The sequence below is a fragment of the Tyto alba genome, unplaced genomic scaffold, assembly GCF_018691265.1.
Source record: "Tyto alba isolate M040663 unplaced genomic scaffold, T.alba_DEE_v4.0 Super-Scaffold_42, whole genome shotgun sequence".
NCBI classification, from domain to species: Eukaryota; Metazoa; Chordata; class Aves; order Strigiformes; family Tytonidae; genus Tyto; species Tyto alba.
The window spans coordinates 22339452-22360606 of NW_024881318.1; the positions used below are offsets into that span (position 1 = coordinate 22339452).

General features: G+C 37.9%; 1 protein-coding gene across 2 annotated transcripts in view; it reads right to left on the reverse strand.

The window, feature by feature from the left end:
• ARL15 (ADP ribosylation factor like GTPase 15) overlaps positions 1 to 21155 on the reverse strand; it is a 223571-nt gene that overhangs the window by 67439 nt on the left and 134977 nt on the right. The window contains exon 6 of one of the 2 annotated variants that reach the window (XR_006166679.1): positions 19625 to 19728. The exons of the other annotated variant lie outside the window; for it this stretch is intronic. The gene's annotated coding sequence lies outside the window, so the exon portion shown is untranslated. The remainder of the gene's footprint in view (positions 1 to 19624; positions 19729 to 21155) is intronic. 2 annotated transcript variants of the gene reach the window in all.

Sequence of the window (21155 nt, forward strand, 5' to 3'; positions counted from 1 at the left end):
TTTTTTCTATTTGAGAGCGAAGTGCTGAAACAACTACTTTGTACTTGACTGCCTATAAGCTACATTGTGTGTTCATCACCGTTTTACAAAATAATAAAGTCTACTAAAGGGACTATCAGTATCTGATGAGAAAGCAATATGTATTGGCAATCCATTAGAAAAGGGTAACAAAAGGACAAAGTATTTAAAGAACTGAATTTCACAGCAGATAACTTTAGTGGGTGTCATAAAATGTGCTATATCTGTAAAAACATGAACATACTGAAGGGGAACATGGAATAAAACTGGATCAGAGGTGCTCTGGCAAAGAAAGCAGGGAAAGAGCAGGGATTTTTTAAAAGAATTCAGCACTGGCCCTTCTCCTTTTCTGGGCAATTACCCTAAATTTCCTTCTGGGGCTGTGACAAGATCTTTGGTTTCTTCTTTCTCATTTTATTGCGTTGCAGGTCTACCATTTATTTTCACATATTCAATGGATGACTATGCACTTTTCTTGGGTGGCTGTCCCACTGGTGTACTTTTTATGTGAACCTGAATTTAAGGAGATCCTATACCTCATCTGAAACTAATCTACTGTGCAAAGAAACTTCTACTTACCTCCTCACTGCACTAAAACTGTTTAAACCAGATGTGTCAAAGTTATTCTGCAAAAAGGGGCCGAATTCCATGTTTAATTATGCCCTACGGAGCAGGTCATAAACCTCATGCTATCGCTGACAAACTGGTTTTGATCCCTCTTGAAGAGAAGCTGCTTTGGCCCAATGACTAAACACAGAAAACAGACCTATACAAATTTAAAAAATAATGGTTTAGCCTTGCTTTGTAAACACAATTAAAACAGTGCTAGTTGTTGACATAGTAGTGACTGGCAAACAGTTAGGTAGTATAATGGGATGGAAAAAAGCTAGCAATGTGGAAGCAGAACTAGATCAAGTTTTCACTTCTTGGGAAAACTTGCCAGTTTCTGCAACAGCGTAACTGGAAGAAGTTCTCACTCTTGCTGTGTGACAGTGTAGTGTGACTGCACTGCAAAACAGATCATGGAGCCACCCTAGAACAAACATCTCTCTTGGAAAAGAGAGGAGCGTGCATCAAAAGATGAAGAATTTTAGTGATTCTGTTTATAGCAAAGACATCTCCACCCTCCGCCTCCAGCAGAGGTGTTAGTACCACTACTGGGAATGCAAAATTGCAGCTTGGGAATGAGGAGTAAGTGGCCAAGGATAGGGTTGGGGGAAATGAAAATAAAAAAATGTAATAAAAAATAAATCAAGCTGACTCATTAAATCCAAGATGTAACTGAAACTTTTGCCATCAACCTTTTCAACCCATGCATCACTGGAATTGTTTGAGAATTTTTCATACCTCACTGTAGTACATAGCTCCCAGTTGTTCAGTACTGCTTCATACCTTATTTGCTGTTGACAGCCTCCCCTAAAATGTGCTTATTCTTACATCACTGGATGGTTCACAGATAAAAAAAAAGATTTCTGCAGTAAATACAACCGCTTATTATCTGTACCATAGTATCCCATGAACATATAAACAAATACAGTCAATAAGGTTGAATAAATTGGACTAAGTTTACATAGTTAAGACAAAATTTAGTAACTCAAATGCTGCCTATTCTGGTCACAAAGTCTAATTGCAACACATCTTCAGGCAACAATTCCACTCAATTAGTATTAAAGATTTCAAATTGATGTACATAAAAGCAGAGCTGGCATGTAGCATTAGATTTAACAGCATCCATTCATGAGATGTTAGTCTCTAAAATCAGATGTCTTAAAGAAAAGAGTTAAAAGGCGGAAAGATACCTGCCGAAATGCAATGATTAGAAAAGCGTGTAGGCTGAGATCTCTTTGAAGAAACGTTTATATTATAAAACAAACAGGGGTCACTGTTACTGTATCAGTCCTTTTCCTACAATTTGCTTGGGAGAACATCGTTTTTGCTAACAGTGGTGGTTTGCAAGACCTTGTGTCTTAAAATAATGCTACAACAAATCCTGTGGCTTGGGCTGGTACAATTTAAACACTTGATATGTTTTGAAAATTCTCTATAGACTTTTCAGAGACAATGCTAGCTAACTCCTTATTAGGCACATAAATAAAAGACCTTTGCTTTTCACTGATGCGGACACAGTCATGTCATCCCATTTTCTCTCTAGTTTCAGTGTTTTATCCACAAGCTATCCCCTGAGACATTCTGCTAATGACAAAAAGCTGTATGTTACAACACAGAGACAGAAAAGACTATGTGAAAATGACTTTAGGAACAGCAGAAATAACAGAGACATAAGTGCAAAGTATTGCCGAAGGTTACCCTAAGACTTCATGCAAGCACTACTGTCTAATGTACACCTGTGGAATAAAACCTTTCACCCAAACTTGGGAAGGCCTTCAACCTGAACACAACTTGATAGCTTCAGCTAGGCTTCCCTCAGGCAGCATAGACCCTGGCTTGCCATTTGTCACAGTCAAACTGTACCACTCAGGTATGTGCTATACACTATAGCAAGGCATGTACAATTCTCAATTTAAGTGATGCATGGGTTGAAAAGGTTGAGGGAGAAAGTTTCAGTTACGTAATGGCTTTTTACCAAGGCTGAAACCTGTGGCCTGGAAGAGCACGTGCCTTGCGTAGAAAATTTTTCCTGTAATTCACTGGTAGGAGTCATTGATCCCCCACAGGTTCTGCTCATGGGCATCAGGAAACCCCAGAGAAAGGGAAACAGGATCTCTGGAGCTCACTTAGTATAATTTCAAGCTAGAGTCTGGACTAACAGCAGGCAGGCCAGCTGTGGCTTTATCTCTGTGAGTCTTGAAAACCTCTGAATAGAGACTCCACAACCCCTCTGTCCCAGCACAGACATGTTCTCCTGGGCGAGATTTCCTTCCCAATATCCAGCCTGAGCCACCCAAGCCACAACTTCTGGCTATTACTCCTTACATCACGTCACCTGGCTCTACCAAGAAGAGTTTGCTTTCATTACCTCTCTAACTGCTTCTTAAGCAAGCAACTACTCTGTGTTCTAGCCTTCTCTTTGCCAGTCTAGAGGAGCCCATCTCCCTCGTAGCCTCTCCTGGTAAGAAGGTGGCCACTGGCCATCCTGGCAGCTTGCCACTGGACCCTTTCCTGCTTTCTCCACATCCTTGAGGACCTGGGGATCCCTGATTGAAATGTAGTATCCATAGAGGAAGATGAAGGGCACAGCAACTTGTGTGTGGCTCTGCAGAGCTGCTGCTAACACCCAGAACAAAATCTGGACAACCCGCTCATGGTGCTAATCACTCCTGTGCAATCTGTGCAATGAAAATGTAACCAGAAAGAGAGAGATCCAGATGGTAGTGGCTAGAACTGAAATGTAATTAGTTCAGTCAATACAGTAGTGTATTTTTAGATCTTCCACTAGTCAAAACAGGAGATGTTGCTCAAGCAAATTTAACATTGCTTAAAAAAAAAAAAAAGATTGCAAAAACTGTATGCATGTTAATTCTATAGAGACTTCTCTGACAACTTAAGCAAGAGCTGGAAAGCGTATTTTAATTCATACAATAACTAAAAGTAAGCGCACTGCCAGAAAATATGATTTGGAACAATTCTTGGAATACAGAGGTTCATCTGTTTTGCAAAAGAAAGAATCAGAAGCACATAAGTATAAGCAGTTATTTTAAACTTGTCGATTAAGCAAGGACACCAATAGCTAACACAAATTATTTCGGTAAAACATACTTACTACACATGACAAGACTTTTTTTTTCCCCCTTTAACCCTGACTGAAACCTATGTCCTAGGAAAGGCATGACCATAACACAAACCTGCCTATAAAACTCAGCATTTGTCTGAGGAGTATTATACTAAATGTTTAATTAGGGTTGCAGTAACAGTATCTTTCAGATGATTTCACAGCAAAGTTGGAATGTAAAAAAATTAATCTAGATTGTCATTTCCCAGAACTATTTAAACCATTCAATAGAAGACTTGGTTTCGTTGGAATTTTTCAGTCTGGAATAAGAAAAACTGTTCAGACTCTGAAAGGTCTTTCCTAAAACCAGACCTAACTGTTTCTAAATACACCTTAGAATACTCAGGAAACCCAAAGCTTTGCAAAGCAGTTTAAGCACCATGGCTTTGATTATCATCGACACATAACACCCATTACATTGTTTGGATCTGTTTTTTTAAGTGCTACACAAACATATTAAGAGTGAAAACACAAGCAGAAAACATCATCTGGGAGGAAAGAGAGGAAGGAGACATCAGCCAAATAACAAATGGTTACTTCATGTCTCTAGCTGTGTAACTGGCAAATTTCAAGAAGCAGCAGTCAGGGAGCAGGATACGAACTTCCAGAAGGGCAGCTAAACTGAACATCCCTACGAGCAGGCCACCACAAGGAAAAGGTGCTGTAAAGAGAGGCAGTAAGGCTTATGCAGGAGAGCAAGCAACTTGGTGAAAAGCTACGTGAGTGCTTTCTAATTATAAAACAATACTGTTCTTAAGTTTAAAATAAAGACCTTGACTTTTCTAGTTAAAAATAAGTGCAGGGTTGGTTTTTGGTTTTGGTTTGGGGTTTTTTTTGAGGGAGGAAAAGGGGGAGCGGTGTGTTTGTTTGGCTTTGTTTTTCACTTTGGTGTATGTAGGGTGCCACAGGACCAACACTAGGAGGAAAAAAAAAAAAAACAAAAAACAAAAAAAAAACAAACACACAAGACCAAACAAAAAAACACCCATGGCTCTAGAAAATCAGAAAAAGCGGAGAGGAACAGGGTTATCCATTTCAAGAAGTGTGTAAGGTAAGCTATGGATGTTTGGTTAGGTTTTGTGTTATGTTGCATTTCAGTGGTTAGACAACTTCAGTGGAGTGGTGAAGAGCCCCACCAGCTCAACACAGAATAGCAGTGGTAGCCAAGATAGCCATGATAAACCACTTTAAAATGTCCAGTGCACCACAAGAGAGTTGTGTTTCAATGACATCAAAAATACATGGCAAACCGAGCATTAAAATCATTCATTCAAAACACATTTGACAGTTTTCATGGGGCTGGTCTTAAGATCATGGATTTTTATTTATTTATTTAAGCATTTCTGAGAAGCTACAAGCCCTTTTGTACGTAGGCTGAACTATGATTGCTTTCTTAATTACTGCAAGCATGGTTCAACTTTCAGTTTGTTTTCTTTTCATCTTTTGCTTTCACTTTTTGCCTAAACAATTTTATGAAACATTCCTAGTTTCTGCCACCTTCCACCCATATTGAGCAATTTAAGACTGTAAACCAGGGTAGAGTTTTCAGGCTGAACGCAGCGTATTCTCTACTCCTCTAATCCTGCAGAACCTCCTCCGCCTCACATCTGCAGGGCTGGAGCGTTGCCAGTGGCAGGTCTGTTCTTCACGGCACCATTCCTTTGACGCCTGTAGGGATTTCACTGCAGAAGATAACTCTGACCATATCTTACTAAAAGTTGATGCCATTTGATGATAGTTTGATAGCCTGTGCAAATTTAATCAAGAGTCTTGCTTAATTTCTGGAATAGCCAATGTTCTCAGTAATGAAGAAACAAACCCCCTGATTCTCACTACCACGATTACTAGCAATTTTGGCAGTTTTGCAGGTCAGACTCATGGCTGAAGCAGTACAGGAGTAAAACGACTGTTTCCCCCTCCTGCAAACTGGCTTTTGAAGTCACGGCTATAACACACTGGGGAAGCCAGCTCCTGAGCGTAAACACAGGACAGTTTTTAGGACTAACCACCATGCACTCTCCACAGACTCTAAGTTTAAAATAATATTTGCATCAAGAGAAACTATAGCTGTAAAGAGAGCTAATTGTATGCTGGTATGGTTGGAATATCGTACCTGAACTTGCTCAGAAAGTAGGTACTTTCTTTCAATACAAAATTAGCTCTGGGTGTAACTATTATTTGTTTTTCAGCAGAACCTACAAACTATTTCTATTTGCTAGTACCTAAATGTAACAAAAAGATGTTCTCCACACCCATGAAGTTTAATTTTAGGAGACAGAGGCTCCTGAAAAACCCAGGTGAGCCAACAGCTGGCTCTATTCTTCCTCCAACCACAAATGCAAAGGTGGAAAGTCCTAAAGAAGAAACAGCCCTAACCCTGTACTCCTTCTCTGCATCTCTTTTCCCTTTCTTCCACTCCATGCCAACCAACCACCTCAAACCCAATTACCTTCTTTGTCTCCTTCTCCAGGAATGAGTGGCCCCTTCTTTGCTCCTGTGAGAAGCTAGTCCTCATCATCAGGAAACTTCCTTCACTGTAGCTAGCCTCAGATCTGTCCAAGATTTCTGGCTTGTTTGTTTTTGCTTTCTGGCAGAACTATACAAGATAACCCTCATTTTAAAACTTAAAATTCACCTGCTAAATACTGTTTGTGGTTACTAATTTCTTCTGCAAGATTATAATATTCCAGGTTTTCACTGCTGCTCCAATTCTACCAGATGCTGTAAATCATTAGGGAATATTCTGATTAATAACTTTTGTCATATGAATATGAGAAATAAACTTTTTTTTTAAAAAAAACATTCTCATACTTCATGCATTTTACTTTTTGTAAATTAAATTTGGAGCATTTTTCACAATTTGAACATTTGCTCTATTTCAGATGAGGAATTAATGGTTCCATAGGTATTAAAACAAAAATGTTGAACTCCTAATAACTGAATAGCTCTGTGTGTATGTGTATGTCTATCTGTGTGTGTGTGTATGTGTATTTATGCATATCTATATATCTACACAAAAAGGCAACACCCTGAGACTAAATCATCTTTTCAAAAAGATTCTCCCTCCCATTATTTTTGATGGTAGAATTTACAAACCCCACCAGAGACTGGGGTTTCACTGTATGATATGCTGTACACGCATCTATTATACCTCAGGTTCAGCCCAAAAGAGTTCACAAATCTGTACTTCTCCTACAATGCACATAAATAAATACAGTGTGGCTGTTCTACTCTCCAAAACTAGACTGGCTAACACCCTTGAGAGCACAGATCATCAAGCAATGACTGTACCTTTGAGTTTGATTATCCATGTATTTTTCTAAAAGGCTAGGTAGCACTTTGGCTTAAAAACATTTTGAGGAGCACTGTATTAAAAGACCAACATCAAATGGACTTTGACACTTTCTAAAAGCAAGCTCAACTAAAAATCAAGCAAGTCTCTAACTCCAGAAGCAGTCAAAAAGCAGGGCTTTTGCAATGGAAAACATTTTTCCATATGGGAAGAGGTGAGGTAAATGTTTCAGTCCAGCTTTAAACCAAAGAAATAAAATTGGTCTCTCATATTATCAAGAACAACGCCAAATAAAATAACTAGGTGGGTCTTCACTATTTCAGTCATGCCATGAAGCTTGTCAGTGCTGCACATTCACAATGACAGCAGCTCATCTGACACGCACATGCTTGTTCATTATTTTGTTTTACTGCATTGCCCGATGCACAGCTGTTGACTTGTACCCATTGCAATAGATGCTGCACATACAAAACAGAAGCTAAGCCCCTAAGCTGAGCTTACAATGCACGTGAAACAACACAAACAACAGATGGATAAAGACAGTATCTAAAAAGGAGATAAAGCTGGTCAGCATATTCTCAGCACACTGGCAGATTACAGGGCTTTATATATATATATATATATATAAAAAATATATATATGTATATAAAACCCATATATATATATAAACCCCCAAAATATATATATGGCAAGTTTCTTTTGAGTATAGAGGCAAACACAGAGAATGAAGATGCTGGTTTGAATATTAGGTGAGCAATGGAATTTATCTTTGTATACAGAGTTAGATGAACACTACACTTCACATAGGTCTGAAAATGTTCCTATTTAAAAATGTATTTTCAGGAGAAGGAGAGTCATGAATAAAGAGTTTGCCCTCTCTTAACATGCAGTTTTATTCCACTAGGAATCCCCAAGCAATCATTCCTATTTTTTCCAAAGCATTTACAAAAAAAAAAAAAACAAAACAAAACAACCAAAAAAATCTATCAGCAGCATTTATCAATCAAATGGGTGACATGTATTTCTAAGTATTGCAGTGTCAGTGACAGGAATATAAAAAATAATTTTAGGAGCATATGAATAAAAAGATTTACAGCAATCCTATCATGATGATTGTTTACTGTGAAGTTACTGATAGATTCCCTCTGATCAGATTTCAGACTTGTATCAGTAAACTACTGAGTAGGTAATCCTTTAAGTACAAATCCTTAAAGTAAACTGGGAACAGTATCTAGTGTAAATGCAAGACAAATGCTCTCAAAACTATCAGATGAACCATTGTTCACATTCTTGCCACTTCCCAACCAGAAGCAGCACCTCCTGTTAAGTTACTAACTGCTACAATCCAAAATTAAGTTCATGGCATCAAGGATACTAGAACATAAAATGTTTACCATCAAAGAATGTAAACATTAAAAATATTAAATAAATTAGGGGATCAAGGGCACTGGGATCAGAGAGGAAAGGTCTGTCACCTATTTTTTTTCATCTCTATACTTTCCCCTCCCTTCTCTTTTTCACTTATCTCACTCTTCCACTGTCTCTCCAGAACTCAACAGGAGATCAAAGGATGCTCCACCCCTTGTAAATCAAGCCACAGGCTGCCAGCCTGGAGCACACAGCCAGGGCGCAACTGCAGGGAAAGAGATCACAACTGAACTTGCATTCAGCAACAGAGTTTAGTAATTTTTAAAGGGTAAAAGTCACATGTTCGCTGGTTTCACTATTACAAAAATGGAGTCTGTAGTTTAGTCAACAATCACAACAAGGATAAAACATATCAAAGTATTCACTTTTTTTTTTTTTTTTTTTAAACACAGAAGCCTGTTTTTATTGTTCTAGGAAATTACTATTTTTTGAAACCCCTTAGTTCTTTTTAAATGCTTAAGTTTATATTCAGCATGATTCAGTCTAATTTCTATTAACATGTCTGCAAGTATAACAATATCCTTATTCTTTTCAAGCTGTTTGAATGCGGGATTTTTTTCAGCATTTTCTTTAAAAGTTTAGCTGGCTGTTTTATAATTTGTCACCTTTTGTCTACTTTCAGCAGTGTATCATTAAGTCTTTAATTTGGTGTTTCCTGTTGTCTGCATAGGGATATATGCTGTTTTAAATCCAAAGGACTGCAGACTTAGATGGTGGGTAAAATCTGTGAACCATAAGTAAATTCTTATAAGGAACATACAAAAAGATTGTTCTTCAGTCAGACTTAAGCCATTACTTTCTTCAAAAGAAGAAAAGACACACAAGTTAAGAAAAAGGCACCGCCAAAGACCTTCTGCCCAAATGTGCATCTCCATGAAGTTTCCTGCTGAGTGCATATGAATGCACTGCGATCTGGGAAAAGGATCCAAATAGGATTTCAAACATCCAAAAATTTTAACTCAAACATTTAGGTATTTCACCATGCTGCTATTCATTCATTCACTGATTTTTTTTGTCTTAGTTTAAAGAGATGCTAAACAAAAGGAGAAGAGCTCTACATGTATTTACATTCCAAAACTAAGCTCCCCTTACCACCCCCCTAGTCTGTCATCCCTTCATAGCTAAACAAACCGTAAAGTCTAGCCCCATGTTCTTGAAGTCACAAACACAGTAACAGAAAAGTTTGTTCTTTCAAGAAGAAAAAGAGGAAAAGCAGTTTTAATCTATTATATCTGCCCAAGTTGTTTTGACTATTAACAGCATCGCATTCAGGTAATACGTGTAGACTAAACTGGTGGAGGAATGGGATCAATTTCTTTAATTTCTTTGCTATTTTGGCTCTACTAAGCTTTGCTCTGACAATTTTCCAGTCATTAATAGCCTCTTCTGTCCTACCACTAAGACTGGCTCTTATATAGTGATACATTTCACAGAACTATTCTGCAAACAAAACTAGACGATAAATATTTTGCCATGCAAAAAGTAGGCAACAACAACTGTCGGCTGTCCGCAGCAGAGGGGTTTCCACGGGGGGCAGCCTGATAGACCCTGCCGCCTGTGCTGCATTCGGCACACTGCAGGGCACCCTCAGGAGATGCTGGGTGCTTCAGCCAGGGCACATCCCATGCTGCAAACACCAAAATCTGCAGGGTTTCCCGACTTCTGACACACCATTATTTTTCACATGGTACACAGCATATGGGCTAGGGTCTGTACATTCCCCAAGGAGCTGAGAATCTAAGTAACATTAAAAGGTCACATCGTCCCATTGGGAAACTCCACAGTACTTTCTGTTTGTGCTGAACACTTACTAGCACATGAATTCTCTTCTGTGGAAGACGTTGAAATACTCCATTTGAAGCAGGGAAAAGCATGAGACCAGTATGGGAATGCACTACTAGATTAACAAGGAAGTCTCTTCATGCAGATAATGCATTTAACCCACTTTTTAAAAAGGATTCATAATGAATTATGCTATCTTCTGTTTATGAATCATATTTTAAACCTTAGTATAGTACGTACAGTTGAAAGCTTTTAAATACAGGTTTTTAACTATAAAGCAATTTAATCTTGTTGTGAACATGCAAAATGATACATTAGAATATATACCTAACAAGGCCTCTTTGATGAAGGTGGTAAACATTATTTTCAAATCACTTACAAAACTACATTTTTTGATATTAGAAGGACCTGCTGAGATCATAGCAACATGGATGATAAATTGAAATGCATCCTGTTCACAGTTTCCATTCTTCTGGTGATACACTGCTGAGCACCACCTTCTTTTTGAGCATTAAACATGCAACAACACTTTTCTCAGGCTGATGCTAAAATATATTAGACTACTGCTTCTGACCACGTTCATGATGTGAGTTTTGCTTTGCTATTCAGATTCAGCCTTAAAGGCTGAAGGATTCCAGAACCTGACTCTCCACATGGCTTATTTGAAAAAGTTTTGGTCTCCTCTGTGTCAAAAATACAGGAGTTTTAAGATCTCGAAAGTTATACAGATTGAATTATTTTCCCTGTATTCTGCCATCAAGTATAAGGTAGAAATTTAGAATCAATGTTTGTATAACATATTTAACTGGTCATGTCCAGAATTAAGTTACATTCGTACCATTTTTGAGAGCCTTCATTTGTCTCTTTATTACTTCATAAATACAGTCAAAAGGGTTTTGGAAGCTGTATGCTGTCAAAAACTCAAAAGGAAAATTATCCTAGAAATAGTCAAAACTGCTCTACCGTCTTGTGTATGTAGGGAAGGGATTGTGAAAATGTGGAAGTACTGTAGCTATTTTTCCAAACTCCCCCAGAGACGCTCTTACTAAAAGCTTTTATGTGAGTTAGCTTAATCTACTTTCAAAGTGGACTAAAAAAGGCACTCTTCACATCCTCCCAGAGAGCTACTGTAGAAGAGCTATTCCTTCATAGATGTTTTGGGTTATTTCTCCATGTAGACAAGCTTTAAGTGACATCTTTCTTGGCATACTTCCTCCTGTTACATCACCCACCACAATGCTTCAGTCACCTGGAAACAACTTGGTGGGTAAATCCAGGTATTCTGTATTCCAAGTCCTCCAAACTCTCCTATACTTTTCATCTATAGAAGGCCTGGTCTATGTAAACAGTTTTTCATCAAGCATTGGTACAGAAAATGTGAAGTCTGAACAGTCCTCTGTTCTATTCTGAAGGTTTTCACTGTTATCTTTCCCTCATACATGGAAATTTTCCATCCAAATTAACAAGAGAGTTCCCCAGCTTTTTGTGTATTTTTTGAAACAACAGACATTAAGAAACTTGCTGTTTCAACCTAAGAAATTATGTGGTTAGAATTCCAGAAACACTTACATAAAACTCAGGTCTTGACTTGAAATTTTCCTTTTTCCTCACCTTCATAAGAGCAAATTACTGATTTCAATATAGTAGTTATGTTGCTAATCCAAAACTCAACACTGTACATTAAATCTGTTCTACGATGATAGAAAACATGTGCAACGGTGCAGATGCATCCATCACAAAAGAGGAATCCAATAATTTTAAGACAGAAAACAGGAAACTCCAGACTCCCAGGGGAAAACAAAACAAAATAAAATGTGATTTCACACTTTATCAAATGAAGAACTAGAGAACAGGTAAGCAAGATGTCTCTCCCTTTTCAAAAGCAGAAGAAATTCTGCCAGGCAGCAAATGCCAGCCAAAGTAACAGAACATACCACTAAATAACCCTCATTTGTCTAATACCCTGTCTTATTCTTACCTGATAGCATTATCAACATTACATAAAAATGAGTTTATTTCACTTAATTATAAGTTTGAAACTCTTAACATGGAATTGCAATGGTTAACTGTGTTTTAAATATATCACTGAATATATCACCACATACATTTAAAAAAGCAACACGATCACTGTTTTTTTTTCTTCATAAACAAATTCAAGAGACATTGGCACATCATTGTTATTTTGGCAAATGCTAATCTAAGTTTGAGCACACAAAAAGCAGGTCTGCTGGAAATCAATTATTTAGTCTCAGAGGATGGTAAGGCCAAAAAATGTAAAACCATTTATTAGAAAAATGTTCCCAACATGACAACAAATGGGGCACTGCAGAAAACAAAAGTGTTCTGGACATCATCACAAGGCTTGTCATGACCTGGTTAGAGAAGATGCTCAAAGGCATGACGTCGGGAGTCTTTAGAAAAAATACATGTAGTCATACTCAATGACAAAGTGATTGTTTTTCTGGCCTACCCCAGTCTGCATGATTTCCATCTGCTGTTTATTCATTCTCTTCATCCACTCATCTACATTTTGTGAGAAATAGACACATTTAATGTCTAGCTATTTTACAGTCCAACTTCAGTCCTTTGCTTCCCTCAATCCACCCTAAATTCTTAGAGGCTTTTAAATTCTTTTTCTAATTTTTCTAATGCTGTTTTCTGTATGATAAAGCCTCCTTGCTAAAGTGCAGAAGACAACCATAGCAGTCTTTACTCTCAGACCTGATCACTGAGGCTTTCTCTTCTGAAAGCAGCATGTCAAGCACCCAGACTTCTTGGATGCAAGAATGCAAACCGAAACTAGCCAACTGGCATGTGCTCTGTGAATGAGCACACCCATATCAGAGTCAGAAGTGGCACTGCCAGGCTCACTCTTCCTCCAACCTAAAAAAACCTTTCCAAGAGCCCACTGCTGCTTCTGGGTCCAAGCTGGCTTGAACATTACTCTGTTGCTGCCTGTATCAATTGATTGCGCATCAAACCAGCTGCTAGAATCTTGTATCTGTCTCACCATTTGAAACAAATTTAAAGCTGTTTCTCCAAAAGCACATCTGCAGCCATTAGCAGTGAAGTCCCTCCATAAGTTAACCTGACAATTCCACACCAATTATCATCCTCTGCTCCTGAAATTTCAATAAGGTTTTAAAACCAAGCACTCAGAAGTGAGGAAAATGTGAGTTAAGGCTGCTTATGCAGTCTGCATTTGGCCTTCTAAATTGCCATTAAGATACCAAAATAATTGCACACATCAAATCCTATTTTCTGTAAAGATGACTCCTTGATTCCATGCAAGTAGGTAGCCTCTGGAGAATAAGTTCTCCATCTCTACGTGCAGGCTAGACCAAATGAAGAAGGCATAACAATGCAATTTGCCTGACACTCCGTGGCTAACCAGCAGAGATTTAATTTTCTGTCATCCAGTTAGAAAGCCAGAAGCTCTCAATTTTAGTTTAATTTTCCTACACTGAAATCCACAATTACCAAAAGGCAGTTGATTCCAGTGAGAGCAACACACAGTGCAAAACAGGGTGAGAAACACCCCTTTTGGGGCTTTATTCCTGGTTCAAGGGCCAGGCTTCAAAAGATGTTTAGGCATCTTCAGCAGAAGGATGATGTAGGAAAGGAATCACAGCAGACTAGCCTTGGGTAGGTCAGAATTCCTTCCTCAGTAACGAGTGATTATGAAAGCACAGATTATTAACATCAGTCAGCAGACATGACACCTGATCTCATACTTTTCTGACTACCTGCCCCAGGACACCTTTGTCTGGGCCAAAGGGTATTCAGAGGGAGGAAAGCAGCTGCAGCTGTAGCCACCACTATTTTATCTGTGTCCTGTCTGGGGTTTAAATTGTGTGTGTCATACTGACGCAAGACACTAAGATGGTTCAAGTGTTGTGCTAATAATGCTTAGTGATTTTGGCAGGAATCCAGGAACACATTGTACAAAGCAAAAGCTAGACAGACTATGACAATTTTCAACGGCTTGTAACTTGCTCAAGTCTCCAAAACTTTTCAAGGAGCTAGCAAAAGACTGCCTTCCCACCTTTCTTTGGCAGAAAGGGAAGTAAATAGAAGTAGCTGGAAGTAAGTAAGAGCTTTTCAAATCAGGAAGTATTAGTATTGAAAGAATTACCAAAAATAAAGCAAATCTGCACTTCCCCTGAAAAATTCAGGTATCATCTCCATGGTAAAACAACAGCAAAACTCCCTTGTAACAGTCAGTTATCAACCTGCAAAACCCTTATGAGTCTTCATCTTGTAAAATCCCAGTTCTACAGTTCGATAAGACATTTGCAAAAATGCCAGAAGTTGTTTAAGCATGAGCCTCTAATGTGCACTTGTTTTACTGGTAATAAAAATATCAAGATAACAGCTCAGGACAATTGATTTTATAGAGCTCCTCGTAAGTGTGAAACATCATGTACAGAACTAGACATAAATGGGGCTTACCTGAGTCTTCAGGAGACTATCACTACCTCACTTTATACAGTAGAGCTCTTAATTACATAAGCTTTTGTTACTTGCCACATATACTTTTGCAAGGCATTTTAATTCAGAGGGAGAAAAAAAGAAATCCATTTAGTTACAGAAACAATCAGCTTAATGACAGGATATTCATTACTGCATGACAGTCTGCAACTGTTGGGCCAAGCCAAAAGAAAGACAAGATTTTCAAAAAATGTTTTCTCTATATAAGCCTTGAATTGACCTAGTTAGAACCTTAAACAGACCTGGAATCTTTCTGTAAACTTTTAAAGGTCTTGCCTGAAGGAATAAATTTGCACAACTATCACCCCAGAGTTGTGTCTAGTCCGAGGTATAACAAATTGACAAACACCAGCAGTAAGTGTTCCCAGAAATGAAACTTGTTTAGAAGTTTCAAATACAGGTACTTTAATGCCTGGTGAGTGAGCTTAAGCAGTTTCGGAACTCGAGTCTTGAGAGTAAACTGACAAAGACAAAAGTTGTTCTACACTGTGCAGAAATGGATTGTGAGAAAGGAAGCATCAAACTACTTCAAGCTTTGGACTGATCTCCAACAGAGTCCATCTGACTGATCTATCGGTTTTCGACAGCCCTCCAAATTTAAAATGTAGAATCCCAGGACAGAGACTGTACACAGTACAAAGCAAAAATGCAGCACTTAAGATTAATAATAAATACTCCAAAAACCTGTGTCAAGCATTTAGTTTCAGATAAGACAAAAATTTCCTCTCATGTTTCTAATTTGGCAGAACATTAAGCATAGGCAATACTCTTAACACCTGTCATACATAACTTAGTTCTTAAAGTGGGCTCTGTTATGCACAGCAGCAGGTAAATCAGTTTTTCCTTTATCTTTTTTTTTTTTTTTTTTTTGTCTAATATCATGACTCTTCATCCCTAAATTAAAAAAAGAAAAATGAAACACAGAATAGAAGTCTTCAGTGTTTTCACATCTTTCCCCTATTATTTTTTCTGTACAAAAACACATGATGAAACAGGAAGGGACCTATCCTCTGGAAAAACAGATAATAAACTAATAATCTGTGGGAAAGAGCCTACAGTATCGAAGTTCTTCTCTGGGAGACAAATGGACCACAATATGATCAATGAATAAAGCCCATGAATTTTCATTCACCTAAGCAGACTAAGCTTTAACTGATTTTCTTATAATTAATCTATTTCCCAACATCCTGTATTGTACATCAACTCTTTGTATTCATTTAAAATCTGTCAATTTTATTAAAAAAAAAAAAAAGCTTATAAAACATATCGTGCCTTGAAAATGCAACTCCAGCACAATAGATCTGTCTTCACTCTCTGAATTATTTGCAGACAATATCCTGTTCATCTCAGTGCAATTTTATTCTTACAAAAAGCAAACAATACAACTGGGTTGTGGGGGGGTGGCTGCATCCCATCTTGTCCTAACCAGTCCAGAGCAATTCTACATGCGCAGATTCCTCTGGATATTACTTAGACTTCCTTAATGAAATTCAGGTGTAATCCCTAAGGCTCTGTAGCAAAGAGTATCTTTAGCTCAACTACAGAATATGGTATTTGCCAAAAGGGGATTAATTATGTTTAGATGTGTCTACTATGAATACCAACAAGTCTAGAGCCACCATTTAAAATACATTTCAAAATTCACTGAAGTCAAAATTCAGTAAGGAACAAAATGTAAACAGTATATAAAATACACTGGGAAATGCTCTGTAAGATTAGAAAGACTTTGTTTTCACTAGTTTTAATTTTATTAAGGTCAATTACAATATGAACTCCTACTCTTGCCCTCTTCCAACATTAACACAGCAAGTTTTCTAAAATGACTTATAGCAAAAGCCAAGCATAAACCTCTATGATCAACTCACAGACACAGAAACTGATTCTAAACTTAAATAGAAAAATGCTTTTATGGACCTTAGAAAATACTTATGGGGAGGAAAATGTTCAATTCTACGTCCAGATTGCCACAATGTGGCGTGATCCACAGAGGTTTCCCAGAAGCATACAATGGAGCCGAACAAACATTTGTCTCAATTTTCTCTCTCCCTCACGCTTTTCCTGAAGAAAAAGTTTTATCCACCAATACTAGTTTGGTAAGGTTTTATGTTTCTTCAGTAGTTTTCATGCAGTCTAGATTAGGTGCAAAGTAGAGATACAGTCAAGCCCTACATTTCCCAGCAGCTTCACTCTTCAGATTTTTTTTTAATACTTCCAGCCTGTCAATCCACCCTCTCCCACCTGGGACCATGGTACAGTCAGTACTCAGGGCATTTCAGCTGTCCACAGGGTCCAAGACTACTATTTCTTGCCAGACAGCGCATGTGTGTAAGAAGAGTACAAATATTGACTAAAGGAAAACAGAGAAATACCTCTAAATGTAAAACTGTGAATGGACATCATCCTAAACAGCATCCCTTCCCTTTGTTTCAGGAAGATAAGAAAGATGTTATATCTGTGTTGCACATTTCAGACAAATATCTTCAAAACCACCTGATATTTCACTTTCAGATTTCTGAAATCATGAAAATATTGAGCTATTGCACTTTTCTTCAGACAGAAAGTTATCAAGCCACTGACAAAAAGTGTGAATGAGACATCTATACAATCAGCTAATGCATGTGTTTTTGCATGGAAACTTAGTGTCAAGAAAAAAGATACCTGATCTCAAAATATCACCAATCTATAGCTTTTTCAAGGTTGCTGAATCAACTTGTTTTCTTCCACAGGCGCTGTAAAAGCTAATGCAAGTGTCCAAGCCCACTAATCAGTGATAAGCTGCTTGAGATGCTAACATTGACTGTAGTCCCATGCTGTATCCCTATCTGTACACAGATTTTAAAAGGTTTAAAATCATAGAGGAAAAAAAGACCCACAGATGAATCAGTGCAGACAGTCGATTATCTTAGCACAAATTATACATTCTTAAACTCTTTATTTACTGTCAAAATGAAATAATGTCTTCACTTCATCATCCTAGTGTGTTTATTATTCTTTTTGTAAACACTTCAGAGTCAATCCTCTTACCTGATTGTATGATGCACCCCCGTGAATGGAGTGGTGGTGGGGAGGGCTTTCTTAAACTAATAGAGAAGAAAAAGCCCCAAATGAATAGAGCAGATCAAATACTTGTCTAGACATAGAAAATCTAATTTAACATTGAAATGTAATTTAAACAAGCTTTGAACAAATCCTGCAGGTAAAGCTAAGCTGCAAATTATATGCTACATCTACATTTATAATTCTATTAAGTCCATATTTTGAATATTTTCTATTACACAGGCTACTAATGTAGGGAAGTCTAACTGAAGCGTTAATTGAAGTATTTTAAAATGTACAATATTGCTAACATGGAAGAAACCCTCTACATTCCTGGCCCACCTAATTTTTCAACTTTAACAGCTGATGTCTCACAATAAACCTTTCCTTGCTTTGGACCTTTGGGAAAACACACAGTGACCTGTGCTAATAATGGCTTTTGTGTAAGATGCAACAGCTGATCAATTCAGAATTTAATTTGATTTTAAAAACAAGAGTAATAATACAATTCAGGTTCTTTTACTGAACTAGCAGGATTCTCAGACACCCTGTGGTACAAACCCACACAAAAGCAAACAGATAAGAAGTCAGCAGAAAAACACAAAAAAATACATTAGTAGCTATTACCTATGGAGTTCTCTTGCCTCTCACTTATATATATGAATAAACTGCATTCTGTTAACAGCAGTATTTTTCCCAGCTCCTGTGTTACTTTTATAGCCTAACTGTCAAGTTCTAGGAGGAAAAGCTTAACATAGATCAAAAAGCAAGACTCTGCTCACTATTTAGCCAAACTAGAAAAGGAACTGCAAGGGTGAACAAAATCGTAAGATTGTTCTGCTTCAGCACCATAACTATAGAAAGAAGCACCTGTAATGACCAATGACATGACAAGGTGAAGAAAATAACCCCATCCTCCCTCTTCTCCAACTGAAGGTCCAGAAATAGTTAACCTAATTCATGCACATGTTTGAATGTCAAATTCTTCAGGCAAATGCAACACAAAAAACATATATACATTATTCTAATCGCCAAATCCTTTTAGAACTTATAAATTGGTAATAAAAAAAATTCTCAAAAGACTATTAGAACATACCGCTTTTCATTTTTAAGTATGCTCAGAGGAAGCTTCTGACACCCAATTCTTGTATCAAATATGCTTTAATTCTGCATTTATTCTCACTCTGACAGTTATAGTACATTCCAGCTTGCCACAAAAAATTCTCTCATACATTGTAGCAAAAAGGCATGGAGGTAATTCCAAATTGGAAGCAACAGACACCAACTATCCAACCCAGTCCAAGAAGTACAGCCAGTAAAAGTAATTACACAATAATGTAATTTGTTAAATCTAAAATCAACTAGTTTTCACTGGATGACCTTCAATCATCTAAAAGCAACCTGTAAAGGAAGAAAGATTGTACACACAGTCCTATACAAAGACTAAAAGAATAAAAACATCACTCCCTTACTATTATTAGTCCTTATTTATTTCAAGGAGTAATGTACTTACACAGTTACTATTTACACTGCAAGACTGAGAAGTTTTTATAGACTCTTTGCATCCTTTATCCAGTTCATTTTAATTACAGTATTTAAGTTTTCATTTTTGTTTTTGGTGAAGAAACCTCCCTACATTTGCCAGGAGTAAACTTGGATTTTCACAAGGTGTTTCTGATGCAAGCTTGTACAGCAATAAACAAGCAGTATTTGGAATGAATTCTTGTAGCATGCCACAGTTTAAAACTGAAGAAATCAACAGGATCAAAAGACTTTTGAAAAAGGCAAGCAAACCCAAAAATGAGAGGGATAGATGAAGCCAGGCAGCTAATCTGCCCTTCCCTCACCCAAACAGGGCATCTGGGGAATGCGTTGTCCTCCTCTTGTTACAGAGATTGTCACCTTGTCTTCTTTCCTACCTCAGTAGGACCTGGTACCTCACCGGCTGTGTCTGGAAACACATGTAGTGAGTAATAAAAGGTTAATGAAAAAAATCCTCTTACTAAGTTTCAAAGTGTCTTCTTTTTGCCAAGGTCAATAAGAGCAACACTACAGGCTTTGAAAGAGATTACCCCATTTTTTATGTCTTAAAATAAAAGCCTAGGCCAAATGCGATTGATGGGAGAATAAAGGCAGGAAAACAAGCTGGAACAAGGTACTTTTCAGGGGATGACTGGAGGGGGAAAGAGAAGTTTCAAACCATCTTTAAACAAATATGGCAATAGGATGTTTTTGTGCAAGTTCCTTAAGAAAAAACAAACAAACAAACAAAAGCCAACCTAAGCTGTTCTAGCTACACTTACAAGGTGAGTCTCCCACATGCACGGAGCAAGGCTTTCCATACAGCTCTGACCACTGCCATCCCATCCTGCAGCCCTCTCCCTGTCAAGGGCACCTGTGGGATTGAGTCCTCCACCGAGCTGCCCATTTCCATGACATGTGCAGAAGCTTAATTGTCTCTGAGATACTTACATCAGGATCATCGGCATAAACCAGCCAAACAATTTTTAAAGTCCAGTTTCAAATAAAAGCTCCAACTAATCACAGTTCGGAGGGATGCATATTCAGAAGTGGTTGTGCCCCATGGCAACAGCAGCCTTGTGCACAGACTGCACAACCCTCATGTCAATCCATTTTCTTTTACCAGGGTAACTACAGCATTGTACTGTCTTCATCTGCCCACCCTGACACTACACAAGCCTTCTCATGTAAGCATCCTGCAGCCAAAATCCTACTCCTAGACCAAACAAAGGTGTAAGATCTAAGATCTGTTATCTCCAGTTTTCTCCAATTTTGTCCCTTCTTATCAATTTGCAGTTATCTTACAACAGACACAACTCCTGGCAGTGAGGATGCTAGTGGACATCTAGCCTACCCTTCACAAAAAGAAAACAAAAAAAAAGTGGGGGCAGTGGGCCTGCATGTTCTTCCAGTAGTTTTTCCTATAAGGATGACTGAAAATGATGGAGAAGAGTGGTAGTCCCCTCTGGAAACTCTAGACATGATCCCAGAATACTGCTGCTGGGTATTTCTGTGGAAGAGCTAAAAATCTAAATGTCACCATGGTTATACTTCTTTAAAAACTACTGTTTATCTGCATATTCAGAAACACCTTGCTCCCATTGTGCCATGTGTGGAGCAGGGCAGAGCTGTAATGTGTAGTGCCCCGGCCAACACATTTGGTTCTGCATATATAAAAAGAAACAAACCACACTAGGACAACACAACAGGAAAAACCTGAAATTCTCTAGACTAGCGATGAAAAACAGTGAAATAAACAACTATGACAGATATTTCAGTACTATTCAGGATCTTGCATTATAACAGCACCCCAAACCAACACATATGCTGTGAAGATGCATCTTGAGACACAAAGTT